This window comes from Triturus cristatus, chromosome 2_2 (assembly GCF_964204655.1).
Source record: "Triturus cristatus chromosome 2_2, aTriCri1.1, whole genome shotgun sequence".
NCBI classification, from domain to species: Eukaryota; Metazoa; Chordata; class Amphibia; order Caudata; family Salamandridae; genus Triturus; species Triturus cristatus.
Window position 1 is genome coordinate 182770591 of NC_140582.1, and position 11522 is coordinate 182782112.

The following is an 11522-nucleotide window of genomic DNA, read 5'->3' on the forward strand; positions in this document are numbered from 1 at the left end:
GCTGAATTCAGCATTTTGTTGACTTTTCTAAAATGTATAGCTTTCCGGGATTCATTATTGCTTTCATACCCATTTCTACCATTAACTGGAAGGAGGTTGAAAGCACAAACAATTGCAAAAATAGGCTATGTCCCAGAAAAATGCCAAAACTGTGTAAACATTTTTGGTTTTCTGACAAAAGTCTGTCATTCCCTAAAAGCTTGGAAAATGGTGATTTCAGCCCAATGAACCCTTTTTTGATACTAGTTTCAGGGAAAAACCCAGACGCTTTCATTTGCAGCACTTTTTTCCAATTTTTCCCCCAAAAAACAAAATGTAGCTGTATTTTGGTTAATTTCTGGGACCCCTCCAGGGGAATCTACAAACCCTGGGTACCTTTTGAATCCCCATGATGTTGGAAGAAAAGGACGCAAATTTGGCATGGATACCTTATGTGGTCAAAAAGTTACAAAGGCCTAATCGCGAACTACTACATATAGCCAAAAAAGGGCTCAGCAGTGGGGAGGGGAAAGGCCCAGCAGTTAAGGGGTTAATATGGATATTGAATTCACTGTATTATTAAATGACTGTGCAAATCTTTGCTACCGATACCCATGAAGTTAAGTATAAATATCTATAGCAGGAAACAAGTGCAGTGAGAAAATCAAACATACATTTTACAGCCAAAAATGTGACCCCATGAGCTCAACTGGGTGGAAGGGACGCTTGTAGTCAGACCCTGAAACAAGTAAGAATGAAAATATATATACGGCAGTGGTCAAAGAAAGCTTTGATTGCATTCAAGGGGTCTCAGCTATGCCGTACTCACTTCATCTGAGCTATTCCCTTGCTACTTGCCAATGGCCTGCCACGGCACTGTCGATGTTGGAGGGCTGCATGAAACATTCTGGGGCCGATTTACAAGCCTCTTGCGCCACCAATGCATCACTTTTTGTGACGCACCGGTGGAGCATTTTACTGCCCCATATTTACAAGGTACATGGAACAAATGGCCCTAGTAGACACAATGTTTAAGCAAACTATTCAGCATCGCCTGTAAAATTAATTCAAAACAGGCCGGGCTAGCATCTTTAACCCTTTTGGATGTATATATTGCTCACTGCTCTCCCCTTTTTCACTTACCCTCGCCATTGCACATTGCTGCACTTACCCTTCCTTTCCTTCTGTGGCACCATTCTTTAAATGTATAAAAATTGATGTGTTCCTTGTGAACTTAAGAACTCTTGTTCCACATGTATAAATGTGTTAAACTTATTGTAAAATTGTTTTGAATTAATTTTACAGGAGATGCTGAATAGGTCCTAGTGAATTGTCGGGTCAACCCCTTTTGTTATAACTCATATTTACAAGGAAAGATAAAGCCACCCAGCGTGACTTTTCCTGTCCTTGTAAATATGACCCACTTTATACGCGTGAAAGGGGCGTTCCATGGGTATTGCTGTGGGTGTTCCCATGCAACACTCATGGAACCAGACACATTTCCAGATTTACGAGGAATCGTAAACCTGGAAATGCGTCAGAATGCTACGCCACCCTAGGGGTGGCATAGCGAGGTGCAACAAGGAGAAATATTTTAATTTCTCTTCGTTTTCTTCCTCTTTCAATGCGTGATGCATTCTATAGCTTACATTGAAAGAGGAAAATGCCTGTAGTGATTGTTTTTGTGCAGGAAGGTGCCCCTTCCTGCACAAAAACAATCTTCCCATGACGAAGGCATCTTTGCACCATGGTGCAAGGGTGCCTGCCCCAGTGCATGGCAGCTGTTTGAGAACAGGAATGCAACATATTATTGTAAATATGTAGCATTCCTGTGTTTTGAAAGTGCCGCAGCGTGGCGCAGCCAAAGGGCTTGCGTTGGCGCGCTGCGGCACTTTCTTGTAAATCTGCCCCTCTGTATTAAACAGTGAGGAGGAACATGGCATGAGGGTCCTTGTGTAGGCAAAAGGCTAGAGCGTATGATATTAAAGATGGCCACCCGTAAAGGAACAACTTCCCGGTTGTTCGGGACAAATTGGGGTATATTCACAAGAACGTGTGATAACTACCGCAAGAGTAGCGAAACGCAACTTTCAATATCGCAGCCCATCGCGGGGAAATGACCCTGTGTCAACGTGGAATTCACAACACGGAGGTAGCATGTGATAGTCCGCCGACAAAGCGGCCAATGTCCGCAATACAACCACCCAGATAGAGATAAAAACACAAACCACAACACCAGAAAACTTGCGATGAGCTCATCCGCGAGGAGGAAAGCAGGGATAAGCACCGCCCGGACTGCGAAACACACAGCAGGTGGGAATAAGCACAACCAAAGCCTGAAAAACTAAGACAGACCAAACAGAAAACAACAGCCAACCACAATGGAGGCAACCCCAGCCAGCAGACAATCCCACCAAACCCATTGGCAACAAAACATCGTACATGGCAGCCCAATGTGGACAAGATGAATGCATCCTGAGAGTGGAGGAGGCCAATGGCACAAAACCAGAACTCCAGTAATGATGTGAAAGGCACAAACAAGCAGAAACACACCAACAACAAGAAGGCAGCAATGCACACCGGAGGTGGGAGTCCAGCGCCACACCAGGAGCTGGATGACATGGAGGAAATGGGGTCCACCACATCAGTCTGGAGATGGTGGCAGGACTCGGGGACCGCAAAATGCACCAAACAACAGACACAACAGCAACAGAGAGAGGAATCAGCAGGGACTGGGGGATAGGGGAGATGGGCACAATGGCACACATGCACAACTAAGCACAGCACAACAGCAGACAAACCATGCCCACGAGCAACAACACCAACCAGGTGCACAAGTCACACAACCAGGCAATGTCACACCACTGAACAGGCACCAAAGTGAACACAACCCTGCCTGAAAGGGAGAAGGGTGAGCCAAATCAGAGCTGAAGGGACATCTCACACACAATGCAGCACACACACAAAGGAAGCAGAGCACCCCAACACCCAACACAATGTGGTACAAACACCAACTTGCGCACAACCAAACACAGGACACAAGTGCACCCGCCTGTGGCCAGTAAAAGGCCAGACGCATCTGGCAAAGCACGAAAGAGGGACATGATAATGCACATGTACAAACACACAGTCCAGATGGGGTAGCAATGCACGTATGGCAGGGAGCCAGAGAGTCTGTGACACACATTGGCATGCAAATCAAGACACAACACAGTTGGAGACAAGTGAAAGTGCGGGAACTTTATCAAAAAGTGTGAGTCAGTATGGACAAGAGAAGTGCCACGACATGCAGACCAATGCAGCAGCATGTCCAAATGAGGAACGTAGGAAAGCGCCCATGTCCATTTCGGGGGAGTCCCTCACCAACACAAGTCAGTGCCAACCTGCGTTGGTTGTCAGCGCCTGGAACATGAGTCCTGGCCAATGTAGCCATGTTCACTGACGTCTCTGGACTGGTGACCACATCCACAACATGCAACCATGTGTCGTGACAAGTGCAATGACTCCCATCCAGTTGTGGCAGCAGGTACCTTGTCACTCGTCCATGAACGCGAGTGCAGTAGCGTAGGCCAACATCGCCAATGAGCGATCGTCGGCCACCACATCTGACATGTCGTCGACGTGATCCCTCAGCTGACCAGGACATATGTGCTGACTCCAACCACTGGACCCAATGTGCACCAAAGCCCAATCGGGTAGTGGCTCAATGTGCTCACTGCACACGACGATTCGTGCAATCTCCCAGGTCCAGTTTCCAGCCTGGATGCCGAACATCCATGCATGCCATAAGCGATCATTTTGGTGACACCCCTGTTCATGGTCCAACAGGGGGCGCACACACATGTCGAAATCCAGGTCGGAGAGGCAGACATCCATGGACCACTCAAATATGCACGAGCGACAATGCAACACAGGCTGCACGCAGGTGATGTGCACAAGGCAGAAGCTCAGCCGGTAACTGATCCGCAGCACTGCCAACGGCAGTGCCCCCAGTACATGCAGCAGACGTGCATGGTACAGCTCCACGTGACTGGAGTAGACCATGTGTCCGAGATGATCTGCCATTGCATCGGTGGCCCTGCTTGAAGAGGCATTGGCCTGCCCTGAGACCATCCGGATGGTGAAATGGCACAGCTCGGTGCAATGAGCAGTGTCTATGTGCAACGGGTGCAGGCCTTTGGTAGGGTGGGAGTACGTGCGAAGGCCATATCACGCACGCCAACTACCACCAAGGACCACTGCATGTGGGATGTGTACACGTCTGTCTCACGTGGGGCAGTGTGTAGGGTGGGAGTTGCAAGCAAATGCCCTCGTACCTGTCAGGGGGTGCTGGGCACATGCAAGTTCCTGATCGGAGCTGCAGATGTGCTACCGCCTGATAGTACAGACAAAGCACCTTCCATCCCTATGTTAACTTAGCCAGCTGCATGCATACAGGAGACGTACAGAGGCCAGTTGTGGATGTAGTGGGACGTCTGCGTTCCTGGGTATTATGGATGATTTGCCCAGCATGATGCACATGAGTGGACTCACTGTGTGTCACGTTGCCACACAGCTGCTCCGCCGTGCCACGGGCACCCACACTTGTGTGCGCTGCATGCTTGCATCACATACACTTCCACGGGACACCATTCCAATGCCTGTCTGCGCATGTCCAGGACCATGACAACAACACTGCGATGCCGGCCTTCGAAGGTGTGCACCCACTTGGGTATAGGCCAATGGTCCAGACAGGGCAGACACAGGTGTCCAGCCCATGGCTGGCAGGGATCGCACAGCAAAAGAGGACAGGCAACAGACTCATGCATCCGCAATACTGATACACATCACACCTGGCATGCATGTGCCAAGAGCCTGAGCGTTCTAGCGCTCCTACATGTCCCCGTACCTCTCGAGCACGCCCTCCTGTTACATGCCACATTGCAACATTGTGTACTATGGCCCTGGTGGTGACAACACCCCAATACAGAGACACACTTACTGCACTTCCTGCACCAGGCCAGGTCCGGACCACGGCCTGCCTCCCCTGCTGAACCAGCACATGCAGCCTCTACATGCAGGGGGGTAGGTTTGGGGAAACATGCCCAGGGTCACTGCCAACGCTGAGGTGACATGGCAACGTCTGCAGAAGACAGCACACTGTGATGTTGCAGGGCCCATGCACATCAAGCGGACACAATGAACACACGGACACACTTGCTCAGATGGTGTGAATGGCTACGGGCACGTGCTCACGGCCACATTTATTAGCAGGCACATTTACCCAGTGACACCTGTGTTGGATGTGTGTGGGGTGTGTGCACACCAGCAGGCAAGGCCTGCCTGGTGCAGTCAGAAATCGACATCAGTGTACATCGTAAAGGACACAACCATACAACCATAAAGGCCCCATGATTTGTGCTGCACAGAGTTAGTGGCCTGGATGCACTACATCCTGCACGGGCCTACCGCCTTGGGCCGCTGAATTGCGGTGCACTGGGGCAGGGTCACAAGTGCAGAGCAAGTTCTCGTAGGTGACAGGGGGCTTGTCGCGGAGTGTCTCTGTGGACAGTGGAAAGTGAGCCCCCAGGGCAAGATGCAGAGGGCAGGACCATGCAGAAACAGTCACTATGGAGAAGAAGATTGGAACAGACACATGTTGGACACCAAGTACGGAACAGCCAGATGAAGATGCAGGAAACCACCAGCCTCTGGACTCAGTTGCCATAAAAGTCCAACCAGATAGTGCCCATGGCCCATTGCGCACAGAGTTAGTGGCACCAGTGCCGTTAGTGGGTGCTGCCTGGGATGAGGCGTGTCCAATGGTGTTGGCTCCTCCACATCTTGGTGAGGACACAGTTCCACATGTGTGGCATACTGGACCGCAGTGTAGGCCTGAGGCAGCGGTCAGCATTGGCCCTTCACCGAGTGTCACTGGCTTAGGTTGGATGGCCCCACCGGCCTGCGTAGTTTAGGTTCAGTGGCACCACGGGACACGGACTTGCAGTGGACAGGGTTGATGGCACCAGGTCAGTTGTTGATAGTGTTCGATCACCTCCGTGACTCGGATCCGTGTTTCATCCGGACTGAGCTGCATCTTCCACTTACTCCTCTCCGTGTGTTCACTGGTGTGGACTCGTGATTCGGGACTAGGTGCTGGATATGGGACCTACTGGTCCACAGGGTAGACCTGAGCCCTCATCCATGTGTTGCCGGCTGGCGTTGAACTGGGTTAGTGGCACCATGTGTCGCCGGCTGGCGTTAAACAGGGTTAGTGGCACCACGTGTCGCAAGATGCCCATATGGAACTATGCCTCACTGATCGGGGAGGTCTGGTGCTGTGGCCGCTGCCCAGGCTTTGGGGTCACTGCCATTCAGGACTCCGGACACAATTTCACATATGTGACCTACTGGGCTGAAGAGGACGCCGGTGTAGTATGTGTTTGTGGAAGGAGTAATGTGGGCCAGCGTCGGGGGGCCAGAGATGGTCTGCGGAGGCTGCAGTAGTCACGGAACTGGTGCTTGGAGCATGCGCTGGCACGTGGTGGACCCTCCTTGACACATGCCGGTGTCGGCAGGTGATCAGGATCGCATGCAACTCTGCTCACGAGGATGGTGTCGGCCTCGTGGTGTGGTGTGAGGCGCTGCCCTGGCAGAGACGTTGGGCTTTCCGGAAGTGGACCACGCCCAGGGCTATGTGCTTTTTATTCACACCCCTACACTGGCCTGGTGTACGCCGGGCAATTCCACTCCGCTCACACTTACGGGGGGATGTAACAGGCAACATTTGCGCAAACTCCCCCACTGGCCGGGGTGACATGGTTGCATCCACTGTCCACTACACTCCATACACCAGAGGTGTATGTCGCCATGGATATGGGTGTGTTCTGCATGTTGGGGTCTGTCCAGCACATCTCCGCCATTCTAGGCATTGTGTGCTTTCCCAATCATGGTTCTCCTGCCTCCTTCACACATGCCTGGTTGCAACCTCTCCCCACATTAGGCTAGTGTGTGGCTCAGGTCCCATGGCGTTGATGGCTCATGTGCATGGCTTGCCCAGGTTACCATTGTGAGTTGTTCTGTCATGTCTGCTGGGTGGGCATGTTGTTTGGCATGTTGGTTTTGATTTTTTGACATGTGCATTGCCAGAGTTGTGAGTTGCATGGTTGTGGGGTAGATGTGAGTGGGGTGTTACTTTTGAACTTGCCAGGGGGCTGTGCATTTCCCTTGGTGCCATCCTGGGGACGCTGGTTGCTGATGGACTGTCAGAGGATGACAGACTCATGCACACTGGCTGGGTATTTTGAGGTGAGATTGGTGGTGGTTCCATGGTGTTCGGTTGTTGTTTGCACATTGCTGTGAGATGTGTGCTTTCTGGTGCGATGATTGTGTGCTGTGTCGGCATGGGGCACGGGTATGACATGTGTGCTGTGGATTGCCCACAACACATGCGTGCATCCAGCTATGGCGTATGGTCCTTTCTTGGTGTCCAGCGGATCCTGTGCATTGTGTTGGATGTATGGGTCTGGGGTGACAGGCTGATGGTGTTGTCCAGGTCAGGTGTGAGGGACTTGGATGTGGCTGGCTGTGCGACTCTTCCGACTGTGGCGGGTGTTGCTTGGGGGTACCAGGGGCCAAAAGGTGCAGCACAGCCAGCAGCTTGGTGTGGGGTGGGATGTTGGTTATCCGCTGTGTTGGTGCAGTTGGCCAGTTGGGCGTTGTTGGTCAGGATGCGTAGGATGGTTGTCCCTTTCAGCCTGTGGTGGACCGTGACATTGTGAGAGGTTGGGTCTGTGTGGCTGGTACGCTTCCTGGGGGTCCGTTGTCTTTGTCTGCGCTGCGTCTGTGCTGGTCTGGGGGGGATGTTCCGGTTGTGGGTTGTGGTCCTGGGGTGGTGTAGGTGGGTGTTGTGGCCCTCTTGGGTGCCCAGACTGCATGATGGGTGGCTCCATGGCATCTGTTGTCCTTCCGATGTGGCCCTGGGCTGGTCTCCCTTTTGTGGTGCAGGCTGCCGTCCGACTTTACACCAGGTCAGAGCAGGTGTAGATTTCCTGGTGCTAACGCTCCTTATCGCCTGTTTTGTGTTTTTATCGTAGTTCTGTCTGGTCGTTGAGAATGTTGAGGTGTGATGTTGTCGTGGCTTTTGGCAAGGGAACGCCCACTCTGTATCTCATTAGCGATAGTTGCGGTGGGCTTCTGTGGGGATGTTTTTTGAGGCTGCTATCGCGGGTAAACTGGTGCTGTGGGCTGATAACACCAGCTTGTGACTGAGGCGGTAACTTTATCGCAACTTTGGCTGTGATAGAGTGCCATTGACCCGGCGATAGTTTCTTGTGAATATGCCCCATTGTGTTAAGGTATTTAAATGGTGAATACTGTGAAGAAAAACTGCCTCACAATACATTGCAATGAAAAAATGAAAATACCAAAAATATTAAAGGCAGTAGAAACAAATTCGGTCCAGAAAGAATTCTTTGAAAAAATTACAAAATGCAAAAAGGAAACCGGAAATGTTCCAGCTAAAAATTATTTTCTCTATTTCTTAGTTATTTTTCACCAAAATTCGCAGCTTTTGGGTGGGGGTATGCAGTGAGCTTCTGTCCTGCGGTTTGATAAAATGGAGTTGCCAGCTAGTGTCCCAATGGGACCCTAGAGACACTTGAAAAAGTAAAGAAAGTAGAAAAAAGGCCTGGGATCATGCCTAAAAAAAGTCATTGTTTCATTATCATAAACCGTGGGCCAAGAAATGTCTTCTCCCTACCCGTTGGTAATATGGTGTCAAAAAAAATGTTGTCAAAAAATTTGTAAAGAGCAAGCACATCCTTATATCTATAGGGTTGGTCAGGCATTAAAAAGGTTTGTTTGATCACAGGGTAATTTCAGACGATCCAGAAATCTCATTCAGGAGAATTGGTACTCAGAAGAAATAGCCTCGGGTATTTTGTTGTTTAACCCATTGGTATGAGTTTGCAATCTGAAAACCCAACGTTGTTCTTTTTCATACAGATGGGCATCAGTACGGATTTGTTCAAGAACTGTCCTGTGAAAATCTTGCACCGTGTGTCTCATCTCAATGTAGTGTACGGACTTTTTTGTGGTGGCACTGTCACATCTCAAATTGCTGCAATGTTCACATATCCATGTCTTGATTGTTTGTTTTGTCATAGCTACATAGTCGAGGTGACAAGGGCAGGTGATCATGTATATGACACATTTCGAGTTGCAGTTGGTGAATTGTCTTTGTTCCCAAGTTGTATTGTTATTAAAAGTAAAAATGTTTGTCATGGTGGTCAAATGACAAACACTGCAGGTGCCATATGGTGGTGGCCTGTGAGGGGGGAAGAAACCTCTGGGTTATGCCCGGATTTTCCTTACTGCGTGGTCTAGTATGAACTATCATGTCTCTAAGGCTCCTCCCACGTTTGTGTGAAAACATTGGTTTAGGAAAATTCAAAGATCGACTGTTCAAGATGCACCAGTGTTTATTTACTATTTTACTCACTTTTTTGGATGCTATGTTGTAGGTGGTAATACAAATCGGTCTTTCTTCGCGTGGTTTGGGTGGTTTTAGTTCAAGGAGACCTTATCTATTGGTATTTTTGTCCCTTTTCATTGCTCACAAAATGATGCTAGAAAGGTAGTTTCGTTCCTGCAGTTTGAGAATAAACCATCCACTGACTCTTGAAGTCTTTTATTTCTGAACAGTTCCGCCTTAGCCTGAGGAATTGTCCGAAAGGGAGGTTCTCCCTCAGATGTCTCGGGTGGAAGCTGTCAAAGATCAGTAGGCAATTCTTTGCTGTAGGTTTGATGTGTGTGGTTGTCATCAGCTTGCTGTTGTCCATGATAGTGTTCAAATCTAAGAACACTAGGGGGCAGTTTTTCAAAACTTTTGCGCCGGTTTAGCGCCAACCAGTGTACATTTTTGCTTTGCTATTTTCTTACTAGCGCAAAAGGCTGAGGGGGCGTGACATGCATGGTACATGGGCATTCCCATGCAACCACCCATGCCTTTTGACGCAAAACCATATTTACAAAGATTTGTAAACATGGTTTTGTGCCAAAAGTTAACGCCCCTTCAAAGGAGGCGCTAGCAGGAGAAATGCTTTTCTTTCTTTGTGCTTTTCCGACTTTCCATGCGTGCTGCACTCTGCAGCACATATGCAAAGTGGGAAATGCTTTGCTTCATGCCTAGCATAGTATTTTGTACAGGAAGGGTACCCTTCCTGTACAAAACCTATGCTACAAAATGCAGTGCTGTTTCTGCATCACCTTGCCAGATAATGATAATATCATCAATGTACTGCTTCCACATTTGTATGTGGGTCAGGTATGGGTTGGTGGGGATCAGGATCTTATGTTTTCCCAGATGATGAACATAAAGTCCTGCTTCTCTTGGAGCAAAAGTGCTTCCCATACTTGTCCCATGCTTCTGGAGATAAAGAGTGTCCTCAAACTGGAATAAATTCTCTGCAAATGCCCAGTCAACTTCAAATAACACGTCTTCAATGATGTTTAATGTTTCACCATGTGGGAGACTGGTGTATAGACTCTCAATATTCAGGACCATTAGGAGTTCTGTATCTGGGTTGAAAAGTTTATCTTGTAGCAATCTAAGTACATCTTTTGTGTCTTTTAAGAAGGGTGTCTGTTCTGGATAATCGGTCTCAAAAAAGCATCTTGAAATTTGGACAGCAGTTCCAGGATTAATGGGTTGAACAACAATATACCCTGGAGACATTTCTCCTGAATGCCATTTCTCCTGAATGATATTTCTGGATCGTCTGAAATTACCCTGTGCTCAAACAAACCTTTTTACTGGCTGACCGGCCCTGTGGCTATAAGCATGTTCTTGTTCTTTACTAATTTTTTCACAAAAATCTTTTTGACACCATATTACCAATGAGTAGGGAGAAGACATTTCTTGGCTCATGGTTTATGATAATGAAACAATCATTTTTTTCAGGCATAATCCCAGGCCTTTCTCACCTTTTTTAACAATTGCATATGTTTCTAGGGTCCAATTGTGACACTAGTACAATGGCAACTCCATTTTATGAAACCGCTGGACAGAAGCTCACTGCGGGGCATATCAGCAACAGCCGGCGATAATTATCGCTAAGCGCGCTTAGCGCGAGGATAATGATCGCTGGATTTTATTGCAGAGATAGCGCGCTATCAGCAATGCTTATCTCCAATGCGATAATAAATCCAGCAATAGCTGCAAAATGTGCGATTATCGCTGGAAATCCAGCGATAATCACATAGCGATAGGCGATACGTTGATGATAGGGCAGGATGGTCTCATCATTATCATCCACCACCCATAGACTATAATGGCTTAGTCAGTTTAAAAGCAGGCGTAAACAAACCTGCGATAAGCGCGGTTAGCGCTACTTTTCTCGTCGCTACACAGGTTAGCGATTAGCTTGATAATTGGAGAAATGTCTGTTAGCGACATTCTCCACGTTAGTTTAGCAGGGTACGCCCACTTTGCATATCATTGGCGTTGCAAAGATGGGCGTTAGGGAAACCGACGCAGAGGCATAGGAAAACGGGTTAGTGTG